Here is a 5,872-nt window from a genome sequence, read left to right on the forward strand (position 1 = left end):
TCTAATTCAAACCTTTATGATCCTATAGTTCTATGATCAGTGGTTGTCATTTGTACAGCAAAGAATGGCCATGCACAGTTTGTTAATAGGTTCAGCGATACCCTGGTTGACACTTATTTTGCATATCTGAAGTGTGGCTGATTCCTGCTCATGTGGCAGGCACTTCTCTGGTGATGGAGCATTGGAAAGTACCAGTCTGGGCTCCTAAAATCTTAACACCTAGCTCAGAAGCATGGACAGGCAGTGATGTGAACCTGGGGTGACAGAACACTTCCACCCACCCACAAGACCAAACAGGACTTGAAGGATCTTACCAGAAGCCACAGCCAGAAGCAGGAGAGACCAAGGGGAGCTTTGAAGCTCATGAATTCAAGACTTAGGAATGGGGCGAAGGACCAAGTGTGAAGTTCCCACAACTGCCTAAACCTGCATTGTTTCTTCAGCTTAGTTGTCCCCAGTAAGCTTGTGCCTCAGTTACCTCCATACGCTCGTGTTACACAGCTTTTGGGTTTATTTGAAGTTCTGTAGAGAAGCAGGTGATGTGTGAGGATGTGGGAACACACCTCTTCTCCCTTAGCTCAAGATTTAGCTCATCACTCAGGTGAGGTATGAGCCAACAGCACACTTCCATAAATATTACCTAGAATGTGAAGTGTTCCCATCGAGGCAGGAAAAATGATCAAAAGACAGATGACTTTCTGTCCCTCCGCTGACTTTCTGCTACCTCAGTACAAAATGCTAAAAATACCCTCAGGGAGGTGATAGATGGACCTTCAAAAAGGCCGGGGCAGATGTCCAGGAGCATAATTTTGTCGGCTTTGATGTTTGTGAGAGCCTCCCAAGTGGCACATGGAGACTCAGGTTTGGGTCGCTTGGAGAGGTAAGGAGCTCACTTAGAGGGTCAGCTTGGCCCTTCTGTCCCCGCCCTCGCGTCTTCTTCCCTGTGGTGCCGTTTCCCTGCCCGTACCTGCTTCTCCCTGCTGCACTGTTTCCGCGAACCAGCTCATCACCTTGAAGACCTTGTGCAGCGCAGCCGCCGCCGCCGCCTGCATCCGGCATCCGGCATCGAATCGCAACCTCCGGCGCCATCGTGTTCCCCCGCCGCGACCGTAGCTGCTGCCGCCTGAATCCCGCATCCAGCTGTGACCATCGCTGCCATCGTGACTACCGGAGCTGCCGCTCGTAGCCGCTGTCCGCAGCCGCTGCTGGAGCCATGCCGCTGCCGTGGCTGGAGGCACGCTGCCGCCGCCACGCAGAACTCGCGGCCAGCCCGCCTCGGGAGCTAGGCAGACGCACCGCGCTTCGCAGCACACCAGCTCCGTCTGCTAAACCGACGCTGACAAAGAGCCGCGGTTCTTGTGGCGACGCTGTCCCTGTCTTCTGTTTCTTTCTCCCTCTCCTTTTTCCCCCCTCTCTGCCCCTTTTCCTATTCTCTCCCCTCCCCATTAGTGGAAACACGTTTTTATCAATAAACGGTTTTCAGATATATTAACGCGTTTGCACTATATTTTCGTCTGAGAAATTGATCAAAAGAATCCTTCCCGACTCCCTCTTTTCTAGCAGAATGGGATATGTTAGTAGGCTCAGGAGTCAAAATTGTGGAGAAAAGGCCCTTTTGTCCAGTCTGCAGCCTGTGCAGACTACTGGATTAATGAACAACCCTGGAAGCTATAAATCCTCTGCTTTTAAGACACATATCAACTCTTGAAACAAAAATCTTGTAAAAATTATACTGCCCTAAAAGAGAAAACCTGAAAATCCATAAGCACAGGTTTAACTCATGCAGGTAAATGATTCTATGGTTATAAATCAGTGAAAGGAATTACAAAGACACATAAGCCCTACACTGGAGCGTAATGCGTTCTGACAAGCCAAATACAGGAAGTATCTTACATACATCCAAGCTGCTGAGTGAAGACATTGAACATAAATTCTTTGAAAACAGGCATTTTCTGCCGCTAAGTAGCCGTACAGGAACAAAGCTACAGAGCTGCACACCAAGTTCTGACTCAAAGTATTGCAAACCCGCCCCACAACTTGCAAACGATTCCTGCAGTCTCTGAATAGAAGTGGGAAGGGAAAAATAAGTGTGTTCTCAAAAGCTTTATTCAATAGGCATTGCCCTAAAAATTCAGTATATGTATTAAAAAAAGGAGTCTAAAACTATTGTGAATTGTTCTTGGCTGCAGAGAGCTGGAGGACCGGCTCCTATCTGTGTTTCTCTGTCCAAAGCCCATGTTTTTCAGACTCATGTGAAGCAATAGTAGGGTATTTGAAAAGTTGTTATTGTTCAAGAATAATCATGACAGACACACAGGTTAATAACAGACAAGGTTGTGTATCTCCTGCATCAACCAAACATCAAGAAAACATGTCCTGAGTATTTCCAAAGTCATTATCAAACCAGCACATGGTGTGTGGTGGGAAAAACATCCTTGTGGGAAGAAAGCCAAGATATTTCTAATCTATTATTTAGGACTGTTTGCTGATTTTCAGTGAGTGGGATGGGAGAGGAAAAAAAAAATCAGGACAAGTACTCTTCAAAGAAGTGAGATACTGCACTGCACTGCTCAAGAAGTGGGAGTCAAAGAATCAGAGAATGGTTTGGGTTGGAAGGTTCCTTAAAGCCCATCTTGTTTCAGCCCCCTGCCAAGGGCAGGATCACCTTCCACTAGACCAGGTTGATCCAAGCCCCATCCCACCTGCCTTTAAACACTTCCAGGCATGGGGCAGCCACCACTGCTCTGGGCAACCTGTGCCTGGGCCTCACCACCCTCACAGATAAGAATTCATTCTAACCCTGCCCTCTCTCAATTTAAAGGGATTCCCTTGATTGTGTCACTACATGCCCTGGTTAAAGTAGAGGCTGTTCTGGGGTTCAGTTGTATCATCAGGTTGAGGCTTGCATTTTCCTTCCTTACAAGAAACTTGGTGGCACAATTTACAACTTCTAATCCCAAAGCAGCTGCTGAGGCTAAGGCTATCTATGGTGGTTGCACCTTTACTCCTGACAGGTGTAATAATCCATGAAGCACTAAAGTATTTTATTATTATTAGTTTATTTATTTAAATTTTAATGCATCCATCTAGGATGGGATACCACTGCAGCATATGAAGCAAGAAAAGCAGCCCAGAAAACCCCCATGTCCTGGGCCTGGGCTGATCCCACAGCGTGGGCAGCAGGGGAGCAGGTGATTCTGTTCCTCTGCCCCACTCAGGTGAGACCCCACCTGCAATGCTGCCTCCAACATCAGAAGGATGTGGAGCTACTGGAGACCTTAGAGCCCCTGCCAGCTCCTAAAGGGTCTCCAAGAGAGCTGAGGTGAGACTTTGGACAAGGTCATGGAGGGACAGGATAAGGGAGAATGGATTCCTACTGCCAGAGGGCAAGGTTAGATGGGATATTGGGAAGAAATTCTTTGCTGTGATGGTGTTGAGGCCCTGACACAGGTTGCCCAGTGTAGCAGTGGCTGCCCCGTGCCTGGAAATGGTCAAGAGCAGGTTGGATGCCGCTCAGAGCAACCTGCTCCAGTGGAAGATGTCCCTGCCCTGGAAGATGGCAGGGGTTTGGAAATGGATGAGCTTTAACTTCCTTACAGCCCAGACCATTTTGTGATTCTATAATCAGGATTCAGAGAATTTGCACCAAAATATATAAAAGATGAATATATAAATAGTAAGATGATGGATCTGGACAGATAGTGATCCCAGCAATTCAGCTATTTTCCATTTGCCTGTCTCATGCCTGTCATGACCTAGAAACGTGATTTTTTTTTGCGGGCTTTTCTTTCAGTTACCATAAGAAGAGATACCTCAGCCCTTCTTTGCTTGCCGATAACTTTATTTAATTCAACAGGGAACCCAGTCAGGCAGGAGAGCATTCTGTTTTCACTCAGCAGTATGCTAGAGTGATTTATTTGGATTCTAGGCTCCCTTTTGGAGGTCTTAGCCAAGACCTGTTGGTCAAGACCCTTTCTTCAGACAGGCTTTTGCAATTTTACAATCTGCAATTATTATGCAGATTTCCACAGGCCACTACAAGTGTTGGAACACAGTCTTATGGCCTAATGGGGAGCAAACCAGTCCTGGTGCTATTTTGACTCACATGGTGTGGGAATACCTCAGGACTGAGAAGAAAAATAAACTGTACTTTCACCTCTGAATCACAGATTTAAGCTCTCCACAGCAGAAAATATGACTTCTTCTTTTTTTTTTTTTTTCTTTTTTTTTTTTAAATGAAACACACTGCTAGACATCTCTGTCTGGGCCAAAAAGTGGATATTGCAGCAGCATCTCCAGAAGCAACTGGAAAAAACTGCTGACACATCTAGACATGATCCTGCTCCCACCCAAAAAACTAGTCAAAAGTTGAAGCATTTTCATGTCTGTTTCAGTTTTGATTGCTACCTGTTCTCTGCACGTAAGAAGCTCTACATACTCATTGCTTTCCACCAGCTTTTCTTTGAGTCATGTTGAAGTTCTTCTTAAATACAGATTTTCTCCAAATTACAGAAGATGAAACTGAGTTTAGGGAAGAGACAGAGGCCTTAACCTTTGTCCAGAGCTATAGCAAAGTCCCTCCTTTACCAACTTACCCAGACATTATATAGTTATAAATGATCTGGTTCAATGTCATGGGAGCTGGGACAGACCCATCTGTCTCCAGAAATCTCAAGTGGCAAGTGCAGCTACATTAAAACCTTTGTGCAAACCTAAATAACACCTTGTTTCTTATGGAGGAGTTGAATAGACCCTTAAACATGTTGTTAGAAGAAAATGAGGCTTGGTCAGTGGTTTAGACATTACCTGTAGGTTATCTTAATGAAGATGATACTTAATGAAACCATTAGAGCTTCTGTTAAGTTTTAACGTTTTCATTAATTCCATTTTCATTAAAATTCCTTTAAAAATGCATCAAAATGACTAAATTTTCCTCCTTTCTACCTTTTATCCTAATTTCATTATTCTTTCAGGAACCCATAACTCCCAAAGCCAACTGGGGAAGATAAAATCAGCCAAGAGTGGGGTGGGAGAGCATTTGAACAAGAAGAGGGCCATGGTGTCTTAAACAGCCCAGCATTAGTGGAGGAATGGGGTGATCCTCACCCACCAATGAGGGGGGAGAGTGGATTGAGAGCAGCCCTGAAAATGAGGACTTCCGTGTGCTGGTGGACAAGAAACTGAGCATTCCCCAGCCATGTGCTTTGCCAGCCAAGAAGCCCCTGTGTGTTGGGCTGATCACACAGTGTGGGGAGCAGGGAAGGGGGGATTCTGCACCTCTGCCCCACTCAGGTGAGACCCCACCTGCAGAGCTGCCTCCGGCTCTGGTGACCAACATCAGAAGGACGAGGAGCTGCTGGAGAGCATCCAGAGGAGGCCACAGAGATGCTCTGAGGGCTGGAGCCCCTCTGCTCTGGAGACAGGTTGGGAGAGCTGGGGGTGTTCAGCCTGGAGAAGAGAAGGCTCTGGGGAGACCTCAGAACCCGTGCCAGAGCCTAAAGGGGCTGCAAGAGAGCTGGAGTGAGACTCTGGACAGGGACCAGGAGGTACAGGATAAAGGGGAATGGCTTCCCACTGTCACAGGGCAGGGTTAGATGGGATATTGGGGAGAAATTCTTGGCTGTGATGGTGTTGAGGCCCTGGCACAGGTTGCCCAGAGCAGTGGTGGCTGCCTCCTGCCTGGAAGTGCTCAAGACCAGGTTGGATGCAGCTCAGAGCAGCCTGGTCTAGTGGAAGGTGTCCCTGCCCAGGCAGGGTGTTGGAAATGGATGAGTCTTAACGCCTGTGCTAATCCAAATTGTTCTGTGATTCTATAAAACAGGGCATGAAGCAGCCTGTATAGGGGGCGGGCCTCTGCTTGGTCTCCCCGCTC

Source organism: Motacilla alba, chromosome 1, assembly GCF_015832195.1.
Source record: "Motacilla alba alba isolate MOTALB_02 chromosome 1, Motacilla_alba_V1.0_pri, whole genome shotgun sequence".
In the NCBI taxonomy this organism is placed as follows: domain Eukaryota; kingdom Metazoa; phylum Chordata; class Aves; order Passeriformes; family Motacillidae; genus Motacilla; species Motacilla alba.